Source organism: Podarcis melisellensis (genome assembly GCF_964234715.1).
Source record: "Podarcis melisellensis genome assembly, chromosome: 16".
NCBI lineage: Eukaryota > Metazoa > Chordata > Lepidosauria > Squamata > Lacertidae > Podarcis > Podarcis melisellensis.
The window spans coordinates 29,999,719-30,015,423 of NC_138533.1; the positions used below are offsets into that span (position 1 = coordinate 29,999,719).

General features: G+C 45.6%; 1 protein-coding gene across 4 annotated transcripts in view; it reads right to left on the bottom strand.

Moving 5' to 3' along the window:
• GNB1L (G protein subunit beta 1 like) overlaps window positions 1-15,475 on the bottom strand; it is an 83,275-nt gene extending 67,800 nt beyond the window's left edge. For 2 of the 4 annotated variants that reach the window (XM_081893446.1, XM_081893442.1), the window contains exons 1-2: window positions 15,366-15,475; window positions 12,662-12,741 (exon numbers count right to left, since the gene is read on the bottom strand). The gene's annotated coding sequence lies outside the window, so the exon portion shown is untranslated. Of the gene's footprint in view, window positions 1-12,661; window positions 12,742-13,962; window positions 14,220-15,365 lie in introns of those variants that run through there. The other 2 variants (XM_081893443.1, XM_081893445.1) reach the window with 2 other exon arrangements.
• Window positions 15,476-15,705: the final 230 nt, after the last annotated feature.

Genomic DNA, 15,705 nt, shown 5'->3' on the forward strand with positions numbered 1-15,705 from the left:
CGAAGAAGGTGTCATATGCCAAGGAGGAAGACAATTAGAAGGATGAATGAAAGCCTTCTGAGATAACAACTCCAGCCGTTTCCTTTTAATCTCGGATGAACAGTCAACCTGGATGTTCCATATATATGCCAATTCCTGGATTCCCTCTCTCCCTCTCTCTTTCAAAAAAGGATTATTTTGCTCACTTAAAACAAAATGATTTGTTATCCTGGGAAGCTTGTTATACGGCCATGAGAAAATAAAATGTGTCTAAGGGATTCGCCTGGATTTGCAGAGAATGCTTTCATCCTATCCAACACTTCTTAAATGAAAACAAAAAGGAGAAGATTGCTAGGAGCCAACAGATCTTGGCTCTATGTGGCGAGAAGCGGGAAGAAAGTCCCAGGTTCATCACAGTCTTCTACAGCTGAAAAAAATAAAAAGGAGGACCCAGTAGCAGGAAATGGGAAAGGCCTCTGCCAGAAACCCTGCCATCCAGGGTCAACTCTGCTGGGCTAGATGGCCCATCTGACCTGGGAAATGGTAATGTCCTATGTTCCTGTGTCCAGATTGACTGCTTTGTGGCACAGGCCTTGCATATGTGACAGTCTCACCCATTCTTAGGAACAAACTCGGAAGCTTATCTTCAATCTTCAGAGAGGTTAGCCGCGGGATAAGCATGGCAGGGTGTGCGTAAGAAGCCAAGCCCTATCACCCCACTGCAATTAAAGAACAATTAATTCTGCCTCCACCCGCTATGGAACAGCACCAAAAACTAGTTGGGAGAAACAAGATTTCAAATGCTCGCATATGTCCACATTTGCATTCTGCCCAAGTTTTCCATTCTTCCTCACTTCATTCAATTCCGCAGGCAGGATGGATGCTTGGGTGTTGAATGATGATTTATCGATCCGTTACATGCTTTACCTTGCTGGCAGGAGATGTTTCTCCACCCTGACATCTAACCTCTGTTTTCTAGCAGTATATATAATAATTATTTAAAGACTCGTATAACTGAAGGGTTGGGAGTCTAGTCTAACCATCTGCTATGCAGGAATCACAGCTTAGGAATCCCTGGCAGATGGCCTTCCAACCTCTGTTTAAAAACCTCCATTAAGGTAAGCCCACCACCTTCCAATGTAAAACCACCCCACTGTCAAACAACTCTCACTGTCAGTATTGTCTTCCTAATGTTAAGTCGGAATCTCCTTTCGTGTACAGTGGTACCTCAGGTTACATATGCTTCAGGTTACAGACTCCACTAACCCAGAAATAGTGCTTCAGGTTAAGAACTTTGCTTCAGGATGAGAACAGAAATCGTGCTCCGGCAGCGTGGCGGCAGGAGGAGGCCCCATTAGCTAAAGTGGTGCTTCAGGTTAAGAAGAGTTTCAGGTTAAGTATGGACCTCCGGAATGAATTAAGTACTTAACCCGAGGTACCACTGTAATAAGAATCCATTGTTATAGTTCCTATCCTCTGAAGCATGGGTAGGCACAAAATAAGGCCTGGGGGCCGGATCCAACCCAATCGCCTTCTAAATCCGGCCCATGGATGGTGCGGGAATCAGGGTGTTTTTACATGAGTAGAATGTGTCCTTTTATTTAAAATGCATCTCTGGGTTATTTGTGGGGCAATTCGTTCTCCCCACCCGCTCCAAAATATAGTCCAGCCCCCCACAAGGTCTGAGGGACATTGGAGTGGCCCCCTCCTGAAAAATTTTGCTGACCGCTGCTCTGAAGCAACAAAAATACGCAGGTTTTTCCCATCTTCCATGTGACGGACCTTCAGATATTTGGAGATGGCAAACATATCACTACCTTACAACCCTGTTTTGTTATTGGTCCATTGCTTTCGATTTCCATTAACTGTACTACTTGATGGGTATTTTATACATTTTTTAAAAAAACAAAACAGATTCTGGAATGCATCCATCTGAAGTTGTTCGGAAGGCATTCAAGATGTTGGAAGGTTTGTCCTATGCAGAGACCGGTGATCCCTCATCATCACATCTCTTGACTCATAAAAATAAATTGCTTCAAGTATCTGAAAGGATGATCTCGGGAAATATGCATGTAATAAGCCTTTGGCTTAAGCTCTTCAGGCGGAACGGCTTGCATTCCCAAACCTGCACTTGGCAAGGGAGCGCCCACGTGGGGGCGGGGCATTTGTCAGTGAGAACTGGCGGGTGGGTGGAGCTTAACCCTCCCCTGCACCACCACATCAACCTCATCTGCACATATGCTCCAGCCTCAAACACACTTTCCCCTCAACTGGGCTTACTTCTGATCGCCAAGCCGCCACAGGAAGAATGGGCTAAAATGGGCAGGGGTGGGAGAGCAAATCTGCAGGGGAGACTTGGTGGCTAGGGGTGGGAGGAGAAGACGAAATATCCTCTAACCTCCCTACCAATTATCTCTTTCAAATGCCTTGGCCTGAGCCGGCCCAACTATTAGACAGTGTCAAGAGGCCGCCCTCGGCAACTGGTTTTTGGCATCATGAAAGGGCAAGTTTATTACCACTCTATTTTTACTTCTGCTAACCCAGAAATAGTACCTCGAGTTAAGAACTTTGCTTTAGGATGAGAACAGAAATCGGGCTCCGGCGGCGCAGCAGCAGGAGACCCCATTAGCTAAACTGGTGCTTCAGGTTAAGAACAGTTTCAGGTTAAGTACGGACCTCCGGAACCAATTAAGTACTTAACCCGAGGTACCACTGTAGTTACAAAAGTTGTTCCAATCACCGGTCTTTTCAGGTCTCGTCGCCTCTATGCTCAGTCAACTTATGCTGGCAGTGTCAATTCTATGCTTGGGTTTCTGATTTCAGAACGTCTGATAAAGCAAACAGAGACACCTGAGAAAGAGCTATGAGCCTGGCTTCTCAAAGGTTGTCCCTAAAAAAGTTCCCGAAGTGAAAAGGGTAAGGGGAGAAACACACTCCTGAGCATGGGTAGGCAAACTAAGGCCCGGGGGCCGGATCTGGCCCAATTGCCTTCTAAATCTGGCCCACAGACAGTCCGGGAATCAGTGTGTTTTTACATGAGTAGAATGTGTCCTTTCATTTAAAATGCATCTCTGGGTTATTTGTGGGGCATAGGAATTTGTTCATTCCCCCCCCCAAAAAAAATATAGTCCGCCCCCCCCCAAGGTCTGAGGGACAGTGGACCGACCCCCTGCTGAAAAAGTTTGCTGCCCCCTGCTCCTGAACTTCTCCAAGGATAATTAATGGCATGACAAGGATGAACCGCTCAGCTGGCAACACCTGCGCCCAGGTGTGAAAACTGGCAGTCACTTGGGCCCAAAGTGTAACGAAACACCTATAATATTCAAAAGTAGGTGAATTATCCCAAGACAATCCATCACAACACACACTGTCAGGATGATTCCTTTAGGACAAGGAAACACTTGTACAGTGGTACCTCGGGTTAAGAACTTAATTCGTTCTGGAGGCCTGTTCTTAACCTGAAACTGTTCTTAACTTGAAGCACCACTTTAACTAATGGGGCCTCCTGCTGCCACCACGCCGGCACTGCACAACTTCTGTTCTCATCCTGAAGCAAAGTTCTTAACCCGAGGTACTATTTCTGGGTTAGTGTAGTCTGTAACCTGAAGCGTATGTAAGCTGAAGCGTATGTAACCTGAGGTACCACTGTATTAATGAATGCACACATTCAAAGAGTGATTAGGAAAGGCCTCGTGTTTCCATCCAGCAGCGACTTCAGACTCTGAAAGCAACAAGTTTGGATGAATAGCTTTTGACTTTCTAAGACCAGGGGTCCATCTTCATCATGGGATCCCTTTTTAAGCATTTAAGAATGTCTCTTACTGTCTCCTCCTCCTCATCAAAAATTATTTAAGAAAGAAAATATCTAAAGTTACATAATGTAAGAAGACCCTGCTTGGTCAGACCAATGGTCCACCTAGTCCAGCATTCTGTTTTCACAGAGGCCAACCAGATACCTAGGAAAACCCCACAAGCAGGACCTGGGCACAAGAACACCCTCCCTGTCTGCAGTTTCCAGCAACTGGTATTCAGAAAAGATGTTGCCTCCATCATGGCTAGTAGCCATTGAAAGCCTTTTCCTCCATGAATTAGTCTAATCCTCTTTTAAAGCCATCTAGGCTGGTGGGCATTACTGTTTCCTGTGGGAGCGAGTTCCACTGGTGTCAGTCACCTTAAGTCAGCATGCAACCCCAGTGTAGCTTGTGACCCACTAGCTGAGAATCAATGGAAGACCAAGGATGGAGAACATCTCCAGATGTTGTGGGACTGAAACTCCCCACATCCGCAGCAAGAATATTACTAGCACGAAAATGGAAGCAAGAAGAATTACCGACGAAAGAAGAATGAAGGATGAAATTAATGGACTACGCAGAATAAGATAAACTAACAGGAAGGATTTGAAATCTGCGGGACCAGAAATTCACAGAAGACTGGTGTAAATTTACAGACTATCTGAAAAGTAGTAGTGATGATCAAACTACGTTTGTAGGTTTGCAAGAAGTTGTGTGAGGTGAATTATTGGAACTATTGCAAAAATGGATAAAGGGGAGGATGATTAGTTAAGATAATTAAAAGCAATATGAATTTAAGAAATGCATAAGAAGTGGTCAAAACAGGGGATCATCAGAGGTGCCAATGGGAGTCCATAAGAAGATTGTATAAGTGGTGAAGTTTTGTGGTATGTATTATAATTCATATGTTCAAATTAATAATATATATATATTAGAAAAGAAACTCCCTATATCCCCAATCATGCTGACCGGAACAGATGAAGTCCAACTGCATTTGGAGATCCACGGCTGATGGGAGATGGAGGCCAACAACATCTGGAAGGCTTATGGGTCCCCCAACTGTGATACAGAAAAACATGGAGCAAGCTCAAGCTTTGTCAGCCAGTGGCTAAATGAAGTGAACTATTGTTGGGCTAAGGAAAATAATGAAAAGCCTAATCTGGCTGTGCATTTTTGGATGAGCATTCCAACTCATGTGCCTTTCAATTTCTGGGAAGATTACATAAAAAAGGAGTTTCTCCACCCTCTCTCATGCGAACCATAAAATAGATTTATGGCCCAGGTTGGGGGAAAGAATATTTAGGAAAATAATGCATCAAACTCATTTATTTTTACAACCAGGATTTTCTTTCTAATCAACACAGAGCCAAAGTTTAGCCTTCCACTTAATACTCTGGTTACTCTTTCTACCATCAGCCTTGCAGAACAGACGGCTTCCCTGGGGAAACTGCTGCAGCTGTGTGGGTTTGGAAAGTCTTGCCTAATTTTTACTTTCTCTTGAAGTACCGAACAAGATGCAACAGGGAGGGTGCTCAATCCTCGCAGAAAACATTAGGCCTGGGACAGTAAACCTGAGACTCATGGTTGTTGGCGTTCATTGGGACTGCTTGGGTATAAGGCCAACAACAGGGGCAGCCATAACAAATGACAGGCAGAGTCAATTCTAGTTCTGTCGCCATCTTCCTTCCTGCTGAGTTATTTAACACTGAGACTAAGCAGCAGTAAGTTGACAGCCAAATGCCACCTTCTGGACTAGTTCTAAGAAAGAAGGCAGTCAGGTTGGGTTGCCTGACTTTGGTGGGGCTGTATGTCTGCAAAGGTGCCAGAAGAGGCTGGGTAATTCACCCTTCTGGAGGAGACAGGGAATGACTGACAGCTCATAAACACCACCCATTCAAACATCATCATGTGATTCATCCAGAGATCTTTATGCCCAGCCCCAGGTCCACCAGTAGTCCTAGGTCCACCAGTAGTCAGGCTTCCTCCACCTCGGCCCTCCTGATGTTTTGAGACTACAATTCCTATCATCCCTGACCACTGGTCCTGCTAGCTAGGGATCATGGGAGTTGTAGGCCAAAAAAACATCTGGAGGGCCGCGGTTGAGGAAGCTTGCCTTAAGTGCTTTTGCCAGGCTTGAGTGTGTCCTTGAACTGTGATAACCTCTCTTGCCCGCCTGGATGAGAATGGAGAGATGCGGGACAATGTCATATAAACATCTGGCATTTTTTTTATATCTGAAATACAGCTGCTAAGAATTGCACATGTTGCTCCATCCACTTCTGTCTCTGGTCCCACTATCTGTGCTCTCCAACTGAGCTGGGTGCTTCCCTCTAACACCTATGGGGGAGCTATGGGTTCGCCAACCCTTCTGCCCCCGAAGAACATTCCCCAACTACCTCTGCAACATCAACACTAACAGAGCCAGCGTAAGACCCATCAAAATGCAGCCACTGTGTACGGCCAAACCAAAGCCCACAGAACCCACTTTTGTCCATGTTGAAACAAAGTTCCTGGGAGAAAAATTTGTCCTCAAATCTCAGGAAGATCGAACGCTAAAAAGTGTTTTCATAGGTTCATTTTATTCTCATTTTTAGGGGGATCACTTTAACTGCTCCAGAGAGGCTCATAATTTTGAAACGGCTCAGGAGTTTAAACAATGGATGTTGAGCCTGTGTTAATTCGAAACCCTTGACTCATCCTGCCAACCTCATTTTTTTTCATACGTCAACGTTTTAATATTAAAGAAGCAGTAAATCCATCCATCTGGGTGTGTTGGATCAAAGTAATATTGCTTCCTTTTCAGATCCTATACACACAGAGACACACCAAAAAAACACTTGGGTTAGATTGGACATTTATGCAAATTTCCACTTGATGGTGACTTTTTTATATATATAAGCAAAAAAGAGAGAAAGGGGGAAAGTTTGAGTGTTGACTTTTTCAGCGCTCAGAACGTACTCCTCCTCCAATAGGGGCAGAGCACATTCATCTATCTTGGAAAAGGGAATCCTGAGAATTAGTTGTTTTTTCTTGACAAAAGCCAACTCGTTACAGCTGACTGGTTCACAGTTTTTAGGCTGCCAGTGAAACAGATCTATGTGTGTTTTTTATGGATAAGCTTATGGAAAATCTTCACCCTGAGGGACAAAAAAGAAATTCTATAAAAAGACACGAGAATACGCAATACAATAGTGTCTGCAGCTCATGGTTTATACAGAAAGAACAGGAAAACGTCTGGCTAGGAACCTTAACAACATGTGAGGGACATTGATTTAAGGTTATGAAGAAAATATTACAGTGACTGAATAATGCTGTTACATTTAAATAAATGAAGAAGCTGTGTTCAGACAAATGCCCTCAAATGCTAAGCACGAGTGTGTGGAGTACAATCACTTTATAGACTTTGTAGGGAAGGGGCCATAGTTCAATGGGAGAGCCTCTTCCTTGAATGCAAAAGATCCCAGGTTCAATCCCAGGCATCTTCAGGTAAGACTGGAAGCAACCCCTGCCAAAAATCCTAGTTAATTTAGATAGGCAATACTGAGCAAGACGAAGTAGCAATCTGACTCAGTATATACCATACTTTTCCATCTATAAGACGCCTCCATGTATAGGACACCCCCTATTTGGGGGGGGACTCAAATTTAAGAAAATGGGGGGAGATGGCACAGAGTTGTTGAGCTTTCTTCAGGGGGGATTGCCGAAAATCACTCGCCTGCCCACGTTGCAAAATCCGCCTCCCATCTGTCCCCATCGCCAACAGAAGCTGCCAATTGCCCGCCCAACTGCCAGAGCATCAGCCAGTCAACACCACCCATTGACGCAGCAACCAATAACACGCACAATAGCCACTGACAGCCGTGGCAACAACCAATCAAGACAACCCCCACTTTTTGGCTTGATTTTTAAAGGAAAAAATATAGTCTTATACATGGAAAAGTACAGTATGTTCCTAGATAAAAAACAGAGTCTTTCTGTATGATCAGCACCCCATTCAACTACTATTTCATTGCTAAACCCCAAACATTAAAAGATACAAGAGAGAGAGAGAGAGAGATTATCCAAAGCTCATAAGTAATTGGTAAGGTTTGTGAGCTATGGCCAGCCTACAAAATTTTGGGCACCAAATCACAAAGGCTGGCTGCAGTGTTTACAGCACTATCCTAGACAAGTCTACTCAGAATTTGATCCCACAATCTGGTGCCTTTCAGATGTTTTGGCCTATAGTTCTCAGCAGCTCAAACCAGCAGCAGCTGGTCTCTTGTCAATGGGAAGCAATGTTCCACTTTCACTGTCAGAGGCAGCACATCTCTGAATGTCAGTTCCCGGGAATCACGGGTGGGCAGAGTGATTCTGCATGCATGTCCGGCTTGCAGGCTTCCCACGGGCATCTGGGAACAGGATCTTAGACTACATCAGGGGTCGGCAAGGCTTACTGGGCATGGGCCAGATCACTCCCACAGAGAACCTCTGTGGGCCTGACCAGGGCAGTGTGATGCCGAAAATCGCATCTGGTTACGTCTGCGGTGCTGGAAATCGCTTCTTCACATGCCCAGACTCCAAAAATTCTGTCTGCACAGAAGCAATTTCCGGCATCTGGGCATGCGCAGGAGTGATTTCTGGAGCTGCGGAAGAGAGTCCCCATGGTGCGCTGCACCAGTTTAGCGCAGTGCACAGGGACTCGCCGAGCGGGCAGCTCGGTTCAGGGGCGGCTCATAGGCCAGTTAAGAAACCCTCACGGGCCACTTCCGGCCCATGGGCCTTAGGTTGCCGACCTCTGGACTACATGGACCTTTGGTCTGATCCAGCAGGCTCTTCTTAGGTTCAAAAACATAATCTGAAGTTTGTTCTCTAAATCACCAATAAATTAATTGCTTACTACAGCAGCTATACACTAGTTCTCATCTCCTCCTAAACTACAATACTCTCTAAGCGGTGATTTGACCATTTCACCATGAAAACACATACTGAGAACCAAGCCTTTCAAGTCCCACCAATCTCAAAGGGAGCAATCTAAGCCCATATTTAATCCTCCCATTGAGATCAATGGAACTTAGAAGGGGTTTTCTTGCCTGGATGGTAATACTGCTCTTTAACTCCACCCTTTTCAGCAAGGTCTTGAACCACAGGGTTGGTGGTTCGCATTCAAGAGTCATAAAAGAGAGAGAGAGACCATCAAATTCAAATTGCACAAAATTATAAGGTGTGGGTCGCTTGTTTGGGCATTTACAGGTCACTGAGATTAAATATCTGGGAGGTGGTTTGATATGATCTCATGGTACAAAGATCCCAAGCACCAGCTGCTAGCAGAGCATGTTGCCCTCTGGAGCCCTAATGAGGCCAGTTCAAGACGTCTCCAAAAATTGCATTTGTAATAGTCCAAAGCAGCTGTTTTAATCAGGAATAAAATTGGTTTGCATATCCATCAACATTTCATAGGCTTTTGACCCTATTGATCAAAGATACTTAAACTAAAACCCAAGTACATTGACTAGGGAGTAAACTGTATTGAGCAAAACATTTAAAAACATGCATAGGATATTTGCACAGTACAAGTGCAGTGGTACATTTTACAGAGGATGAGGCCTCATTGAACCCAGTGGGACTTACTGCGAACAAAAATGGACATACGATTGGGCTCTGCTGGCCACCCCCCCCAAAAAAAACCTGTACATTGGTACCTCGGGTTAAGAACTTAATTTGTTCTGGAGGTCCGTTCTTAACCTGAAACTGTTCTTAACCTGAAGCACCACTTTAGCTAATGGGGCCTCCTGCTGCTGCTGCTGCACCGCCAGAGCACGATTTCTGTTCTCATCCTGAAGCAAAGTTCTTAACCCAAGGTACTATTTCTGGGTTAGAGGAGTCTGTAACCTGAAGCGTCTGTAATCTGAAGCGTATGTAACCCAAGGTCCCACTGTACCTGCTTACACTACTACCCTCCAAAACACTGATTTCCCTCCCCAGTTAGCACAAAATGCCTGCATCAGTGTAACCTGTTAACCACATGCGAGTGATCCTTATCTCGGCTTAATAAGCAGAAATATGAATGAGCCTTTTGGCTGCCCAAGTAAACTCTTTGTTCCTCCCTTCGCAGTGCAAGTGAACAAACCAGTCGAGATACAATTGCCCAAACTCTCCTACTGTGACATAAGTGACATTAGCAGCCGCGTCCCATGCATGCTTGCATAGAAATACAGAGTTCAGAGGATCTTCCTAGCACATGTGTTTAGGATCGTAGCCTAGGGCAGGCTGAAGGAGGTTTAGTTGAGGTGGAGGGGGGTCCCTCTGCACTGTGCTGCCTCAACCAGTGAGGGAGTTGATCAATGCGCCCGCCCAGAAGCCAGCTGCATTGTCAATGGCGATAGCACAAATCCCTGAAAAGGGTGTTTCAACGTGGAAGCTGGCATAGCAAAAGAGGGTGGCTTTTTCCCCTTCTTCCCCTGACCTTCCACACAGAGGTTTGGAGTACTCTTAAGATAATTCCGAACTGGAACAAGAATGCTGCCTGAAACGAAAATCTTCATTGCACCCAGTAGAGGCTGGTCCATTAAGGTGAATGCCCCACCTGCCCGCCTTCTTACTGGCAAAAAGGGCTTTGGGGTGGCCCTGCCTGACAGCTTTCACCTCCTGAGTCTCAGCGTTGCCCTCCTAGAACTCAGGAGGGAAGAGGGTGGAGATGAAAGTACAATTCGTTGGCTCTGCCTGCCATTGCCTCTGGCTCCACCTACTGTCTGGGTTCCCTGCCTGTCCAAATGGGCCCCAGCCACTGCTGATCACATGTGTGCACGCCTATTCTGATGTACAGTGGTGCCTCGGTTTGTTTTCTGCTGCTCCAGAGAAGCGGACACGGAGCAATGGATCCAAACTACAAGAAAGAAGATTCCACCTAAACATTAGGAAGAACTTCCCGACAGTAAGAGCTGTTCGACAGTGGAATTTGCTGCCAAGGAGTGTGGTGGAGTCTCCTTCTTTGGAGGTCTTTAAGCAGAGGCTTGACAACCATATGTCAGGAGTGCTCTGATGGTGTTTCCTGCTTGGCAGGGGGTTGGACTCGATGGCCCTTGTGGTCTCTTCCAACTCTATGATTCTATGATTCTAAGTACTTAATTCGTTCCGGAGGTCCGTTCTTAACCTGAAACTGTTCTTAACCTGAAGCACCACTTTAGCTAATGGGGCCTCCTGCTGCTGCTGTGCCGCTGGAGCACGATTTCTGTTCTCATCCTGAAGCAAAGTTCTTAACCTGAGGTACTATTTCTGGGTTAGTGGAGTCTGTAACCTGAAGCGTATGTAACCTGAGGTACCACTGTACTGCTCCTGTTTTAAGTTACCTTGCATGTCCAAACATCCCTTAAAAATTGTTCCTCAGACCCAAAGGCACTGGAGGATGCTTTGTGCAAAATTACACATTTGGATGCGCTTATTATCTTGGCTCGCTGCCTAAAATGGGGTGTGCCAAGCAATATTATAAGCTCAGGTAAACGAGGCAAAAAATCAGCAAACTGATTGACCTAAAAAGGAAATGCTCCAGGTCATGGGCAATTTGCATTTTCCCCCCTAAGCCTACTACAAGAATTGATGAACAGATAAAACTACAGGAATACTATTGCATCCCTACTTGTAAGCTTGAAAACAACCACTCGCCTGGAGCAAGTAAGAAATCATCTTTACATGACCAGGCAGGGAAGTGCATGTAGCACATCAGAGAGTACATTCATCTGAAGCCCTTCTCTGCGCGTCCCCCTCTGATGTAGCTGCATATGGCTGAGACACAAGGACAGGCCTTATTAGTGGTGGCCCCTCACTTGTGCCCAACCAAGACTTCTTTGCTCATGCACTTATTGTTGGTTATTAAGACCGAGCTTAAGGTTATAATTTAAGTGGCTGCTATAGATGGAATTTGACATAATTTAAATATATTATTATTGCTCCTTGATCATATTGATGAAGACTGGTACGGCACCTTCTCTTTCTACACCTGCTGAAAACATTTCCATCCTGCCAGGCCTACACAAGAAATTAATAATACATCTTCCCAGAATGGTTAATTGATGCCTGTTTTTAACTTTCTTAGGTGGTTTTTATTGTATGGTCTAATGTATTTTTGCTGTACACTGCTTTCACATAGTTTATGAAATAGCAATATATCAACATTTTTTAATAAATAAACAATAGTGTGTATCAACCCATCTCTTAATGACCTAAAACAAGGCCACCAACTTAATGACTTAAACAGAAGAATAGATGAATTCTTGGGGGACAAAGCTAACAATGGCTATGCTCTGCCTCCACAGTTGGAGGCAGTACAGTGGTACCTCGGGTTAAGTACTTAATTCATTCTGGAGGTCCGTTCTTAACCTGAAACTGTTCTTAACCTGAAGCACCAGTTTAGCTAATGGGGCCTCCCACTGCTGCTGCGCCGCGATTTCTGTTGTCATCCTAAAGCAAAGTTCTTAACCCGAGGTACTATTTCTGGGTTAGCATAGTCTGTAACCTGATGTGTATGTAACCTGAAGCGTATGTAACCCGAGGTACTACTGTAATTGTTCTGAATACCTATTGCTGGAAACTACAGGGGGGAGAGGCTCTTGTGCCTGGGTCCAGTTGAGAATTTCCCAGAAGGATCTACTTGGCCACTGTGAGAACAGGATGCTGAACTATATGGGCCCCTGGCCTCATTCAGCAGGCAGTGGTGGAGCTTCATGCTCTGGCATGGGGGGCGGCGGGGGTGGAGAGCAGGTGGGGGCGGGGCTGGCGTGCATCCCGGGGGCAATGCGCTCCCCCCGCAGGCCTCTTCCTCCGCCAGTGTCAACAGGCTCTTGTGTTCTTATGGACTAGCAGATAGCTTAAAAATTGCAAAAAGGTTCATTATTATTTTAAACCCAAATACTTACAGAAGCTGTAGTTGGCAGGTACTAGTCCTTGAAGAGGCAACCTCCCTTCTCTCACACACACTTGAGAAAACATGCATTGTCTAAAAGAAGGAAAGTTATCTATTAGCTATTGAACCGTTCACTATCACTCCTGATCGCCAGGTTCACTTTCTGCAAGTGCTCCTGTTTCTTAACTGGCATCAAGGGACAGGCAGAAATTCACTGTATGTCAATGAAGAAGATGACACCTGTTGGATTTTTGCCCAGCGTTCAGTTGGTAAGGCAAGGGGAAAATGCTAGGGAGGAGGGACAGGTTCAGCAACAAATCCTGCCTGATACCCTATATTCACAAGGAAAGACCACACCTTTTGGATTCCTGCCTTGCTTACTCCTGTTAGAAACACAGCTTCACCTTCAAAGGGTGTATCTTTATTTGGTTATTTAAGAAAATTATTCCCCACCCACCACATAAGCTTAGTTTTTACACACACACACACACACACACACACACACACACAACAGCAATAAAACAAATAATAGAAAAATAATAAACATGGTCAATGCAACAAATGATCTAACATTTTTAAAGCCTGGGAAAATGAAAAGGCTTTTGTCTGACACTGTGAAAGGATGAGAGTCACAAGCATCAATGTGCAGAAGGTTACCACCAGCATTGTATTAATGTTATTTTACTTAGATGGAGGAATCCTTCTCATTTTATGCGGGAAAGCCCTCACCCAGAATATCTAGAAGGGAAGTAATTCCTGTTGGGTTTTTAACCTCTTGTTAAAGCCACTGTGGTGTCCCATCTGTTGAACACCCCTCCCATTTCAGGTATGTCTGGCGCCACCATTGTTAGTTTTCCATTGCCAGGCTAAGACATATTTATCTGCACAGGCATTTTAAGTTTTGTAAGCTGATCATTGTTCAACCCGCTCTGTTGTTTTTAGCTGTCCTGTTTGTTTGATGGTGTTTTGTGTTTTTGCTTATGTTATGAGTTGCTTAGCTGCTTTTATTTCCTTTTCTATTCCATTCCATTCCCTGCCCTGGTATTCATATCCTGCATCACTGGGCAGGCAGGGAGGGGGTAGCATGCAGCCCAAAGAGCGCTGTGCCATATACACTAAAGATGCCAGCTCTACCTGATGGATTCCTGCTCCACATCTGCAAAAGGCTCAGCTCTGGGAGCAGGAATCCAAAGAACGCCCCTTATCAATTAAAATAGTTCTTGTCCCTGCAGGCAAGGCAACACCTGTTGAATTCCCTACGTCAAGCCCCCCTTCCACCCTATAATACTTCAACCTTTCTATAGGAAGTTGCACCTGTTGAATTTCTCCCTGCATTCCAGCTGTTAAAGGCCACGCCAAAGTACCAACGGAAGAAGAGTGGCAGATGAAAATGGTGGACTTTGCGGAACTGGCGAAGCTGACGGGAAAAATCCGAAACCAGCATGATCAAGTATTCCAAAAGGACTGGAGTAAATTTATACAACATTTGAAAGATCACTGTAAGCAATTAACAACACTAGTAGGGTTATCTGAAGACTTGTAATGAGAAGTTTTTTTACCATTCTATATTTATTTAAATTTTGAGGTATTTTGTAATGAGTTCTATTAGAATTACGGGACATGGGTGGCGCTGTGGATTAAACCACAGAGCCTAGGACTTGCCGATCAGAAGGTTGCCAGTTCGAATCCCCGCGACGGGGTGAGCTCCCATTGCTCGGTCCCTGCTCCTGCCCACCTAGCAGTTCGAAAGCATGGCAAAAAAGTGCAAGTAGATAAATAGGTACCACTCCGGCGGGAAGGTAAACGGCGTTTCCGTGCGCTGCTCTGGTTCGCCAGAAGCGGCTTAGTCATGCTGGCCACATGACCCGGAAGCTGTACACCGGCTCCCTCGGCCAATAAAGCGAGATGAGCGCCGCAACCCCAGAATCGGCCACGACTGGACCTAATGGTCAGGGGTCCCTTTACCTTTTTATATTAGAATTGGAAAATTTATATAATGCTGTGATATAAAGGTTAGTTTTGAAAGCCAAGAGGTGGGAGGGAAGGAATTCGACAAGCTCTAAAGAGCCAAAGAAGTGGATAATAACGATGTGATTATATATGTTTAAATGGAAAATTAATACAATTTTAAAAATAAAAAATAAAATAGAATAAAGGCCACACCAAGTGTGGGGTGGGTGGGCTGAGCAGAAGACCACCATGCAACCCAAAGCATGCTTCACCAGGTAAGGTTAAAGGCTTGACAATATTTTAATGTTGTATTTTAATCTTGTTTTTAAGTTATATTCATTCAACTTGTTTTTATTATTGCTTCTTAGCCGCCCTGAGCCCGGCCTTGGCTGGGGAGGGCGGGGTATAAATAAAAATTATTATTATTATTGACCTGTTGGGTTCCTGCCTGCCTCACAGCTGCTAACTTAGGCCTGCCAGAGGGGGAGGAGTATCCAAAGAGTGTCGCATTATTGGAGGCGTCAAAGCCCACCCCACCCCCCACCACAGGCAAGGCTAGACCTGTTGAATTTCAACCTGCTCTGCAGCTGCAAAACCATAAGTACGGAGCATGGGGGGGAATCCAAAGAAGGCCTTACTGGGTAGGAGAATGGCCTCCTCTCCAACAGGCCTCTCGCCCCCCCCCATTAACTGACGCACAAGAGCCCCCATTCGCCCCTCCCCACAAATATCCCCCCCTCACTCGCTAACTACATTACATTCCTCACCCATGAGGAAGACGATCGATCGGCGATCTGCAGGCGATGCCTGGCCGGCTGCACAGCACGCAGAGCGCAGGGCTACGCATGGAGCACAGAGAAAGGGAGAAAGAGCGCGCCGACAACACCGTCACGTGACAGGGACTCCGGGGCGGCTCGACCGCCTCTGCGGCAAGGCTTTCCCTGCTCCGCGGCGCATGCGCGGGCTTGGTTCCTTGGCTGGGCTGCAGCCCGGGCGCGGTGGAACGTTGAGGAATGTTGCAAATCTGGAGTTTTGGAGGGAGGGCGGGCAGGTGTTAAGGGGGGCGCTAGCAAAGGGGGGCGTGTGGGAGGGGGGTATTTAATTGGC